Source organism: Panicum virgatum, chromosome 8K (genome assembly GCF_016808335.1).
Source record: "Panicum virgatum strain AP13 chromosome 8K, P.virgatum_v5, whole genome shotgun sequence".
Taxonomy (NCBI): Eukaryota; Viridiplantae; Streptophyta; class Magnoliopsida; order Poales; family Poaceae; genus Panicum; species Panicum virgatum.
This window is the reverse complement of record NC_053143.1, coordinates 32,324,005-32,337,538: the sequence shown is the minus strand read 5'-3', so window position 1 is coordinate 32,337,538 and position 13,534 is coordinate 32,324,005. Positions and strand designations below refer to the sequence as shown.

General features: G+C 47.4%; 1 non-coding gene across 1 annotated transcript; it reads right to left on the bottom strand.

Moving 5' to 3' along the window:
* Positions 1 to 8,752: 8,752 nt before the first annotated feature.
* Positions 8,753 to 8,859, bottom strand: LOC120646565. The gene has a single exon (XR_005664469.1). It is a non-coding gene; the product is annotated as a small nucleolar RNA R71 (small nucleolar RNA).
* Between the last annotated feature and the right edge of the window lie 4,675 nt (positions 8,860 to 13,534).

Sequence of the window (13,534 nt, the reverse complement as noted above, 5' to 3'; positions counted from 1 at the left end):
TTACAACAAACTCTTGATTCTATACCGAGCTATCTAAACAACCCTACCAGACCAGGATGTGATCTCATATACAAGAGATTGATTACATAACCAACTGATCTTTTCCTCTAACACTGCTCCTCAGTTATAACTTATCTAAATTAAGATTGCCACAAAAGTCATTAAGCTTGGATACTGGAAGTGCCTTAGTTAGACCATCTGCTACTTGATCATGAGTGGACACAAACTGTATTTCCAAAAGCTTATGTGCAACCCTTTCTCGAACAACAATGATAATCCACCTCTATGTGTTTTGTCCTTGCATGAAACACCGGATTAGCAGATAAATATTGGGCTCACAAATTATCACACCACAATTGAGGACTATATAGACAAAGTTCCTTGAGCAACGTTTGTATCCAAATGATTTCAGCAGTAGCATTTGCCATGGCTTTATACTCTGCCTCTGTACTCGATGTAGAGAGAGTAGACTGCTTTCTTGCACTCCAAGAGACCAGGTTTGAACCCAAGAATACACAGAATCCACTTATAGACCGTCCATCATCAACTGAACCAGCCCAGTCCGCATCTGTGAATGCACTGACTAACATAGAAGAGGATCTGTGTATCTTTAGATCATAACTCAAGGTGCCTTTAACATACCTGATTATTCGCTTGACAGCTGTCCAATGTTCAGTGGTAGGCGCATGAAGAAATTAAAGTGACACACCTTGTTGACCTGGAAAGTTAAGTCAGGACGTGTCAATGTCAAATATTGGAGTGTCCCTACTATACTCCGAAACTTTGTAGAGTCCTCTGCACCTAGTTTTGTTCCTGTTTCAATAGACAACTTCTTTACGACTGACATTGGAGTATTAAGAGCTTTGCAATGTTCCATACCTACTCTTTTGACAATATCTGAAGCATACTTCTGCTGTGTCATGATAATTCCATCTCCAGTTTTCTTTACCTCTATACCAAGAAAATAGCTCAGCTCACCGAGCTTTCAGGGCAAAGTCTGATCGCAAGTCTGCAAGTAGTGCTTCGACTGCTTGAGAGGACGAGCTGGTTACCATAATATCATGGACACACACAAGCATAAACACAGTAACATTATTCTTGTTATAATGAAAGAGAGAGGTATCTGCCTTTGAAGGAATCGGGCCCGTATATCACCCAGTGCAACTGGGTCGATCGCACCAGGCCCCCAAATATTAGGTCCTGTACCGGTCCAAATGGCCAATACCGATTGGAACTGCCTGTTGATTTCCTAATCGATCTCTACTCGTCCATCCGGCAGTGCAATTGTTTCCCTCAAGCGAAAATACACCGAAATTGAACCGACGCCTGGTAGCCACTTCGTCGAGATCTTATGCCGCCACGGAGCACAAACGCAGGATGCTGCATTGCAATCCATTTCGGCAATCCCGTCAGGCCGTCACACCGACTCACCGAGGCACCGCCGGCCGCCGCCACCACAATATCACAGGGACGCCGGACGCCAGTGTAGGTATGTGGGCTGACTAGTGACTAGTGAGTTACTCCATGATCTGCTAGCAGTAAACGTCAATGATTCAATTATTTATTTGCAATACTAAACTGCACTTTGTATTGGCAATTTGTTACTGATCACGTCATCACAATCTGAGGGGTTAGGCTGTTTCTAATTTAGTTTTATTCTATTTGTAATTCATGATAGGGGGGTCTATCTATTTGTCATGTCTTTAGAAGTAGAAAATATAAATGTGGTAATGAAAAACGCAAGAGGAAAAGAAGACTTGAACAGTCTGCGCAGACTGAGAAGGTGTTCTTGATAGATTTGTTGTTAAAGAATGTCAAACAAGTACACAAGATCAAACTCCTCAGGCTGATAGTGATGCAAATAATGATGATAACACAAACAATGTTGAGGCCCCCATTTTATATTTCGCACCAGTGCATCCGAAACTCAGGTACGGGCCTGGAAGGAATAAACCCAAGCTGCTGCAACTTTGTACTTAATCTAGAATACCAAGCTCTAGGGGCTTGTTTTAACCCATATAAAGCTTTATATTATCCAGTTTACAAATATATTGAAAGGAGTGCTTTTCATGTACACTTCTTCCTCCATAACACCATGAAGAAAAGTGTTCTGCACATTCAGTTGTCGAAGACTCTGAAACAGAAGAGAATTGGGGTTAACGTGACTGCCTCACCTCAGCATGTCACGGCTGCGTGTTAATTTATAGAGATCACAAGTACATAGTTGGTTTACAACTTGCGGCACAAGAAGATAGGAAGGATTCGGGCTCTATCTATACAATCTCTATCTTAACAAACAAAGCCGGGTCCTTCCTTTTCTCTCACGCCAAGAAACTCATGCTCATATGGCATGTTACATAGATTGATTACAAGAGATATATCTTAACAGCCTCCCTCAATCTAACCTGGCGTTCTACTCAGGTTGAGATTGTCTCTGAACTTCTCGAATTCCCGCACTGACAGTGACTTTGTAAAACTGTCAGCTAGTTGATCCTTGGGTGCAACAAACCTCACTTGAATCTGCTTCCTTGAGACCTTTTCTACGACAAAATGGAAGTCTATTTCTATGTGTTTTGCTCTAGCATTGAACACAGGATTTGCTGAAAGATAGGTAGCTCCAAGGTTATCACACCATAGTATTGGGGGTTCATGCAATGTAACTCCCAGTTCTGCCAAGAGTGCTTGTACCCAGATAGTCTCCGCTGTTGCATTTGCCAAAGCCTTAAACTCAGCCTCTGTACTTGATCTAGAGACAGTAGGCTGTTTTTTGGCACTCCATGATACTAGATTAGTACCAAGATACACAGCAAGACCACCTGTTGACCATCTATCATCTACATTCCCAGCCCAATCTGCATCAGAGAATGTACTGATAATATAGGACGAGGATTTGTTTATTTTTAACCCAATACCCAGAGTCCCTTTAATATGCCGCAAGATTCTCTTCAATGAACTCCAGTGAGTTGTGGTAGGACTATGAAGGAATTGGCATACCTTGTTGACTGAGTAAGCTAGATCAGGCCTTGTGAGAGTTAAATATTGTAACCCTCCCACAATGCTACGGTATTGTGTGCTATCCTCAGGAGAGAGCTGAGTTCCATCTTCACGTGACAGTCTTTTTTGACGCAGCCAAAGGAGTGGGAGATGGTTTACAATGCTTCATACCCACTCATGACAACACTTCTGAGGCATACTTGGCTTGTGATAGCGTAATGCCTCCCTGCGTGTGAACAACTTCAATTCCCAGAAAGTAATTAAGTGTCCCAAGGTCCTTCATGGCGAAGTCACCCTTCAATTCTGCTAACAAAACCGTGATAGGTTCTGAAGACGACCCTGTGACTATGATATCATTGACATAGATTAGCATAATTATCTGTATATGAGCTCTCGAGTATATAAATAAAGAATCATCAGACTTGGATGCCCTGAAACCCAGATCAATTAATTTTGTGCTGAGTCTAGAGTACCAGGCTCTAGGTGCTTGCTTTAGACCATAAATGGCTTAGTCCAGCTTGCACACATACCCTGGAAACCTCTTATCTTCAAACCCAGGAGGTTGTTTCATATATACTTCTTCCTCAAGAATACCATGGAGAAACGCATTCCGAACATCTAATTGCCTTAGGCACCATCCTCTGGAGATAGCTAGAGACAATACTATGCGTATAGTAGCAATTTTGACTACCGGACTAATGTGTCCTCATAGTCAATTCCATACCTTTGTTTGAAACCCTTGGCTACCAACCTTGCTTTATAGTGATCAATACTCCCATCGGCCTTCTTGAAATGACCCGGGTTTCCGTAAGGAGAACCCGAATCCCTATATCGTCGTGATAGTCCCTGGATCAGTAGCTATCACATACAGAACTCATTTCAGGTAGTAAATCAGATCATACTCACTTAAAGGAGTGCAAGCATGGGTTTAATTATTACAGAATCCATAGGATTTGTAGTACGAATCTTTCATTTCAAGCCCACTGGGCTAAACTGGAACAAACAGAAATCGGTAGTGGTAGCTAGTCTTCGGGCCATCCTTCATCTTGAACTTCTCCTCCACAGGCAACCTTGAGTGTAGCACGGGCTTCAATCGTACCATCCGTCGTCGTTGGCGTCGAACTCCTGATCGAATCCTGCATCTTGCCAAAATATCCCCAAGGACGGGATAGGTTCGCGTCACCATCCGTATGCAAGCTTTAAGTGGATGCAAAAGTATAGAAAATAGCCAAAGGATAAGCTGGGGTTTCCTATGCAAGCAGCATCATCCAAAACACCTCGACGCGGGCCATTCCGGCATCCCTGACTCCTGGTCACACACGCCTTCAGGAAGAAAAGGGAAAACCCACCAAGTCGGCACGAGAACGATCTTCCTCGTGACCTCATCTGCTATCCAAGCAAGAAAGTAGACTAGAGGGAGGTAGAAATCAGTTAACACTACTCTATGAAAGTGAAGCCGGATCAAGAGTTGTACCTGACCGAGTACACGGCTATACATATAGTTTTAACTCTGCAGAGCTTGTATACCTATACCCACTCGCCTCGACGCCAGCTGGCTATGACCCGACTGACCCCGGGGCACCAGTTTACTGTCACGAAACTAACGGCTACGGCAGCATCCTGTTCCCCCGGGTTTGGGGTATGTCCGCCTGCAAGAGGTCGTCCCAGGGTTTTAAAGCCCTCCCTTGCCTTTCTGGGTTACGCAAGGCCAGTACTACCCCAGCACTGAACCTCCCCCTACATCCTACAACAGGTCTAGTGCCGCACATAGCTAGCTCGGACCGGGTCCACCCTCATAATGGATAAGTGGTGTGCACGTTTGACATAGTTCCGTCACCAGGTCCACTAATTGAGCCTTATGTTGCCGGGGCGAGCATCTTCCACGCGAACCCTCCCTAATGGTTTGCAAAAGGCACCCATTACAGGTATTGCCTCTCCACACTCCTCAAGTAACCACTCGTGTCCACCGACACACTATTGCACCCACCACAGGTGCCCCATAGGGAGTGCCCAACACACACCCACAGCAAAACAAAAGCTTGCCCCCACTAAAGAAATATCCCTAGTCACCGACTCCCCATATGTGGATCTCCACTCACACCAAGACTATCAATCATGAGGTCCCTCACATACCCATACACGTAGTAGCCAAAGCATTTCATATATAGGAGTGCAAGGAATACGATAAACAAGTAGGCCATGCAGGCTTATCTGATATAATAGGAAAGTGAAGCAATAGCGTAACTAGTAATAAATGTCTAATAGGAATTCAAGTCGTAGATGGGCGTGAACCTGAGTGCTCCTCATAGTAATCCTGAGTCTCCTGGTAGTCCTGATCGTTGGTCGTCTCTTCGACAGCAGGACCTATTCGTAATTAGATAAAAGATAGGGGCTAAAGTGCAAAAATGCACAAAATTTCTCAAATAAGATCCAACTCATTACAAAACCTACTTTAATGGGTAGAGCATGATTTTAAAAGAACTATGAAACTAGTTTCATAATTTTCGGAGCTCCGATTGATTTATTATGAATTTTTGAAGTTTAAATCATTTTCTGGAATTAATAAATAATTTTCAGAGAAAGAAAAACACACAGCACGCCATGTGGCAGCCTCTGGGCATGCCACGTGTCATGCTGATGTCAGCACAGGGTCAATGGTTGGGTCCACATGTCAGTGGTCAGGGGGTCCCACAGGTCAGCCACAGTGAGTCATTGGCAAATGGGGCCCACATCTCAGCTCGGGTTAAAAGAAAAAGAGAAACAAAAGGGGTTAACGGGCCATATGGAGATCGGGCCGGCTTCTAGCGGCCCAGCAGTGGCTCAACTCGTCTCGGTCCGGCTCAGGTCGGCGGACTGGGCCTTCGGGCAGTCGTGGCCCATCTCTCCTTCTTTTCCCTTTCTTCTTCTCTTCATTTTCCTCCGCAGCTGATAGCTCGAGCCCACGTGGAGGCGTCCTCCTCCCACTGACGAGTGGGGCCCCCTTGTCCTTCTCCGCGGGATCTGCTACGGCTCGGGGCGGATCCGGTGCAGCTCGGCTCGGTTGTGGACGGGCGTGCATGTGAGCGTGCTCATGTGCGTGCTCACGGTGAAACAGAGGTGGAGGTGGCGGCGAGTTTGACGGCGGCGAGCTTGGCTCGACACCAAGGCAGGGCGAAGGCCCGACCTCCGGCATGACACCGGGCTCGTGCAAGGGCTCCGGGGTAGCGGTGATCAAGAAGGAGCGCGCAGACACTCGGGAAGCCGAGGCCCGGCGTGGCCGCTGCACATGCGTGGTGCTCCGGCACGGCCGGACCATTGCGGCACAGGCGAGGCAACGGAAGGGCGGGGCCAAGACGGTGGGTTCGGCCGCGGCGGTCTAGGATGTGTGTGTGCGAAGGTGCAACGCCTATGTATGCGTTTGAGATTGCTGTTGACGGCCATTATTTCACGTTCTGGCCGTCAACTTCTCGGGAATAATCGAGCTTTACACTATATTCCATTCACATTTTATTTAATTCTAATAAGTTCCACAAGTTTTGGATGAGTTTTGATTTCAGGAGAACACATGCCAAAAGAAGACGAAATTGGGCAAAAACCCAGGCCGACCGGCCCATCTTAGGCTGGCCGGCCTGGCACCCCCACACACACTACCACGTCTTCGATCCAGGGGAGATGTCATGTACTCAAGTGTCTCTGAGCTGAGGATTGGACGTCGGTTTGATCGTATGGACCGAAAGGCTTGCACAAAGATCAAAGGACCCACCATCCAGTGCAAAGGCATGTCCAGGTCATCGATCCAACTCCCTAGAAGATCACAAGCATCCACTCGTAATGACGGTGCAACGAAGGGCCGAGGAGAGCTAGAGGGAGGCCGGCCGGCCTCCCCTAGGCTGGCCGGCCTAGCACGTGCAGCCGTTGAAGCTACGCAACTTCCACCGACTCCAGGAAGTAATCAGGGACGTCCACACAAAGGTGGTGGCCAGATGGCCACAATCCTAGGCCGGCCGACCTAGGAGAGGCCGGCCGGCCCCACCTTGTAGCCACTTAGGCTCTGGCTTCCCGTGGAAGCTAAGCACAACTACCACAACCTCCTTCAACCGACGCCACGTGCTTCACCTGCTCAGAACCGACCTTGGAAGGGCTATAAATAGAGCACTCATCCCTCACTTGTAACACACACCTTGGAGCTCATTTCTCTCTTCACTTACTAGAGTAGGATTAGTAGTTTGGGAGTTAGAGTCGAATCGAGCTTGCTCGGGATTCCGGAGTCCTCGGAAGTCTGGTAAAGCTCTTGTATCTTTCTTTCAAAGTTATCAATATAAGTTATCTTCTCTACTTTTCAGAGTCAGCTTTACTTTTCGCATTCCTTTATCTTCTCGAGTCTGAGTGTTCAGCTCAAGCGCGGAAGTTGTATCCTTTAGCTTAGGCTAAGTTATCCTTCTAATAGTCGGGATTTTATCTTACTGGTTTTCTCGTCCGGACTAGAGTATCTCAAGTTAGTGCTCTAGGTTGAGGAGGATTTCTCTCGAAGGCCTTGAGAGAAATCCTAACACCGAGTGCAGAAGTGGTGTCTGAGCTTAGTGTTGGCTAGAAAGTGTGTTCCACCCCACGGTACCGTTGTGGTAGGCGGCAGGTGGTGACAGCCCTGTCCATCCCTCGTAGTCCACCACGTTCGGGTGCTTTCATAGCAGTAATGCCGACTGCCGTTGGATTCCCTTCTCATCCCATTCTGAGTCCTTTCCTGAGGCCGCCGAAGTAAGCTCTTCTTCCCCGAAGATTAGTTAGATAGTTAGTCTGATCTAGAGAGGCTAGCTCAATAGTTCAGAAATGTATCAAGTGTCTTATCTCGCTCGTTGTTCTCCCAGCTGCTACCTCTCTAAGGACTTGAGTCTCCATGTGTCACTCGGTCATAGACTGGCCATTTATCTTATCCTTGTATCTGGCTTACCCCCGTCTAAGTTAGTCGGTTGATCAAACTAGTACGGTTATCATTCGATTTACGATACTCTTTACCATAAGTGCTTCCCTGAGGAAAATACAATACCCTGGAATACTCCATGGTGAAGTGCCATAGCGGTGATTCTGTGCGCTTGCAGAATTAATATTCTTTTGGGGCATAAGAAACGCCAACAATCATTTCTGGCGCCGTTGCCGGGGAAGCAATTGGCTAAAGATATCGTAAATAGTCTGATAGGCTTTACTAGTTCGACACCACTAATCTTAGCAGGCTTACCATTGCTCTCTCTATCTTTTTGATTGTTGCAGAGCAGTGCATGACCGGTTTCAACTTACCAAGCAACTTCAATCCGAATCCAGAAAGAATCGGGAGAATTGTGAGACGTCGTGTCGTCCCACCTCAGAAAAGACTTACCTTGCCCATCAGTTTGCCATCCACTTCAGCCGCATCATCCATGGCCCAGAAGTCTCTTCATCAGTTCTCAGCCCGTCCAGTAGCCACATTCCTTCTAGACTGAATCAAGACCAAGCCGGCAATGATGGCTTTGAGCTGAAGACTGGACTGGTGAATATGGTTCAAGCTAGTCCGTTCTTTGGAAAGGCATCCGAGGATGCCAATGCCCATCTCCAGAATTTCCTGGAGGTGAGTAAAACCATCAACCCCAAAGGTACTACGATGGATGTCGTCTGCCTTCGGTTATTCCCGTTCTCATTGCTCGGGAAGGCCAAGATGTGGTTTTACTCCAACAAAGAGGCTTTCAACACATGGGAAGCTTGTTCAAATGCATTCCTGGCCAAGTACTTCCTGGTTGGCAAGACCAATGCTCTCCGGAATAGAATCTCCGATATTCAGCAATTACTGGATGAGACCATCCCAGAAGCATGGGAGCGTCTGCAGGAATACATCCAAGCATGTCCACACCACGGCATGGAGGAATGGCTGATCATTCAGAACTTCTTCCATGGCCTGAATCAGCAAGCCAAGGACCATGTAGATGCAGCAGTGGGTGGTTCCTTCCTCTCTCTCAATGTTGCGGGAGCGAAGATGCTTATTGACAAGATAGCCTCCAATCAGAGTTGGAGAGGTGACAAGCAGCCAGCCCGTCCAAGGGGCGTGCATCAGATCGACAGCGTCGATATGCTGGCTGCCAAGATGGATCTTCTCATGAAGAAACTGGAGTCTCCGCACATGGAGGCTAACCAGGTTTCGGAGTCTCGGATGACATGTGAAACATGTGGCGAGACTGGGCACTCGGGCACTTCATGCCCCCTTACTCATGAGGACGCGAACTTTGTTGGCACCAACAACAATAATCCCAATTCGGGATTCCGTCCTCAGCAAGGTTGGAACTCAAAGCCCAACCTCCCCTTCGAAAATCAGCAAGGTATGAACTTTAATAACAATTTTCAGCCTTCATTAAAAGACCTAGTTTATGGCCAGAAGCAAATAAATGACAACATTATCAAGAAGTTTCTTGCCAATGACAAAGTCTTGGAATCCATGGCCTCACAACTAGAGGGTTTTAGCTCTGTTATTAAAAACTAGTTGAGCTTCAATAAAATGATAGAAACTCAAGTAGCTCAGCTAGCCTCATCCTGTCCTAACGCTAACACAGGGAAACTGCCTGGGCAACCGGAAGTTCCCTCGAAAGAAAACGTTAATGCGGTGACTACGCGTGGCGGTAAGTCCACACGGGAGCCACCCTTCCCACAGGATGCAGGAACCCGGTGGAAAGCCGTATCTGCCAGCCATACCAAAGCTGAAGAAGAAGAGCAGGAGGAGGCTGTCGACTCCAACACTATTGCAGCCCAGGAAGACCCCGTGGAACCCCCTAGAACTTCACGGGATTACCACGACACAATTGCCTTACTGTTTCCGGAACGGATAAGGAAGCCAGTGGCCGATGAACAATTCGGCAAGTTCATCGAGGTAATAAAGAAGCTTTATGTCAATATACCGCTTCTTGATGCTATGCAGGTGCCTATGTATGCCAAGTATATCAAAGATATTCTTGGAAACAAGAGGGTGCTGCACACCACCGAGGTCGTACAGTTAACAGAAGAGTGTAGTGCTGCTATACTCAATCCTCTCCTGGTGAAAAAGAAGGATCCAGGCTGCCCAACCATCACATGCTCCATCGGGACTCAGCACTTCTCAAATGCTCTATGCGACTTGGGAGCAAGCGTCAGCATCATGCCTAAGGTAGTCTATGACCTCCTTAACCATCATGCGCTTGCCCCTACTACCATGTGTTTGCAGCTAGCGAACCAATCAGTTTGCTACCCTGCAGGAGTGGCGGAAAACATTCCGGTGAAAATCCGGAATTTCCTCATTCCCGTTGACTTCGTCATCCTCAACATGGAAGTTGACACCAAGATGCCTCTCATCCTTGGGAGGCCATTCTTGAGCACCGCAAACGCAAGTATTGATGTGGGAGCAGGAGAAATTCAGCTCAACATCAATGGTCAGAAGGAGACGTTCGCCTTCAAACCGAAGGTCGAACAATGTTCTCAAGTCAAGGCAATCAACCAGAAAAAGAAGTCCGAGAAAGAGCCGGAGAAGCCATCCATCCCACCTATTGACGCCCTCATTGAGTACGTAGAAAGTCTACAGATTCAAGAGGAGGCGAAGCAAATCAAGCTTCACAACTACAGAAATGCACGACGAAGAATCCAACGTAAGAAATTTCTAGAATCGGAGAAGAAAGAAGTCGAATCAAAACCCACACACAAGAGGGTGTGGCGGAAGAAAGGGTCGTCATCGGAAACGTCGTCCAGCGATGACAAACGAACCAAAGGTAAGGAGAGTCCCACTCTGGACTCAAAACCCGAGCCCGCGCCATGAGGTCCATGGTACATATCCATCATCGCATTGCGTATAGGATAGTTTATTTTTTCTTGCATAAATTTTACTTCATCTCTGCACAAGCATGTTTGTTTTAAACAAAAGCATATTTGGTTTCCAAAAGTTTGCATTCAAAAGAACTTCACAAAAATTTTCAAAAAAAAATACGATCATTTGTCTGGCCGGCCGGCCCCACTCTCTTTTGTTTTGGCCAGGAACAGCAAGGGATAAGGAGTATTGTGTGCACATGGAGCAAAGGAAAAGGGCGAGCACTGAACATGCCAGGAGCAGGTCGTTCGGCCCCATACAGGTCGGCCGGCCTCCCTGCACCGCTCATGTCCCGTCACCACCAACCAGTGCATGTTCCATGGCAAGTCTACGAGGTAGAGTACCGGCATGGCTCGTTTTGCACCGAGGAGGAGCCGACCAGCCTGTCCTAGGCCGGCTAGCCTGGCCCCTGCGCCCCTCTATAAAACCCAATGACGGTGACGCCCCTCGACGCACTAGAAGCTCAGGTTTGCGTGCTCCAGCCCGAACTCATCCATCTCCTCTCCCTTCCTGAGTCCCTTTGCTTAATTAAGCTCCTTTGAGTTAATTAAGTGAAGAACTCAAGTGCTAGCTCGACCAAAAATAAACCCTTTAGTGTTCAGTGAAGTTCTTAAATTTTGAAAACAACAAAAATATTTCTCTTGAATAAAGTTATGGCTCGCTGAACGACAAACGTTTGTGGTGGTTTAACGCCCCGCAAGAACGACTAACCTTCCTCTTAATTGTCATATCCTTCGGGTATTGTGTGCTAACATTTTGCAGGAACCAGGTTCGAGAAAGCAAAGGAGAAGATCAAGAAGACGTTCTCGAAGAGCTTGAAAAGTTCACGGAGTTCGTCTTCCTCACGGGATAATATGTCGGTCGACTCCGGTCGCCATACAAATGTGTCCCGTGAGGAAGAGGAGTCTCCAGCAGTCCCGAGGCACCGTCTCCGCATCAGGGTCCTGACGATGTTTGAGCAGATCGCCATCAAGAACGACTACGAACGGGAGGCCCTGGAGCTACTAAAAAGGTAGAATTTTGGCCATGCCAAGAGGTTCGAATCTTGCTTCCTCATGAAGACAGGACTCAAGCAGGACATGAACAATGCCTTCACCATTGTCAGATGGGAGAACTTCGCCGACATCGTTGAACCAGGTTCGCAACTTCTAACCATGGAATTTCTGATCTCTCTTGCCGTTGAAGAAACCGGTGCTGAAACTAAAGTTTATTTCCGTCTCTTCAATGAGGAATTCGTAATGAAATTAAAAGACTTTAGCATCGTGTTGGGTTTTCATAAAAGATGCACCCTTGACCCCAACGAGCTTGCTAAGAAACATCGTTACGACCGAAATTCATGGTGGAGTGCAATATCAAATAAACCTGTGAGTAGCATAAACAGCATAGTCTCCATCCACAATCCTACTTTGAGGTTCCTAGCCAAGTGGCTTGCCATGGTCGTGCACCCTCGTGCAGACCTTCGCCTCTGCAGCTTGCCCGAGTTGCAGTACTTGTACGCCATGGCGAAGCAAATTTGCTGCTCTCCAGTTAGAATCATGCTCGCTCACTGGCAGAAGATGATCTCTGCCAAAAGCCCCATCGATATGACCTCTCTGGTCACCTGCATTGCGAGGTACGTCAGTGTGATGGACAATGCCGAGGTCGTATTTATGCCAGAGACCGAGGCATTCATGTATGAGTTGGCCTCGAGCACTTCGTGCAGGGACACATGATGCGCAAAGGGCCCGGAAATTCTATCTTTATGTGTTACCCCGGGTATGATAGAGAGATCGAGCTCCCATGCCCGAGACTCTCTCTCTACACGGTGAAGAGCCTAACCTTGCAGATGGAGAAGAAGGAGCCCACAAGACGGAGTGTTGCAGGTCCACAGACGAGAAGCAGAACCCGGCTAAACCAACAAGCCGGAGCAGGAACATCGCGTCAAGTACCCCCGGTTTCCACTATTGCGCAGCCCGAACCATCTACCCAGAACATGAGCTTCGATGAAGCCTGTGGGTACTATGCCCATGGCGACCCGAACATGTTCCAGGCTGGCAGTAGTGGGTACGCCGGTGATCAAGGACCTTACTACCCCGCAGGTATGCATCCGTCTTATGGTACACAGGTGGGTCCTTCAGCATCAGCACACTTCGACTATGAGGACCCGATCATGCAGAGTATCACCAACCTCTCGTACCAGATCACCACACTCGGCACTCAACAACAGCAGATGCAGGACACCATAGCACACAACACTCAGCTAACACAACAAAGCCATACTATCACACCCAACAGCACGAACAGGAGGATGAGGAGGAGGAAGAGGAGGATCCGGACTCCGACGAGGAAGACTAAGCTTCTTCGAAGCTTGGGGGGGTCGCACCGCTAGGTAAGTCACCACATCCCGACCGTCTTTCAGTAGCCATGCCGTAATTGTTACGCATATAATAATAATAATCTCATATGAGTGGAAATCCATGTAAGCTCTTGCCTTGGAAATGACGAATAGTTGCTCTGTTCATGCCTCGTATGTGCCTCGTTTACCGCTTCTTACTCTCCTAGTACATGAGCTAGTTGGCACATTTTTCAGTTCCACCGAAAAATGGTTGAGTGGAGGTATGAGTTTAATTTCCGAAGTCTAAGTTGTTGCGGGATTCGAGATAGCCCAAACCGGATTTTAAAACTGCTTGCTCTAGTAGGGAACCTCTCGGAATCTTTTGAAAATTAAATTTT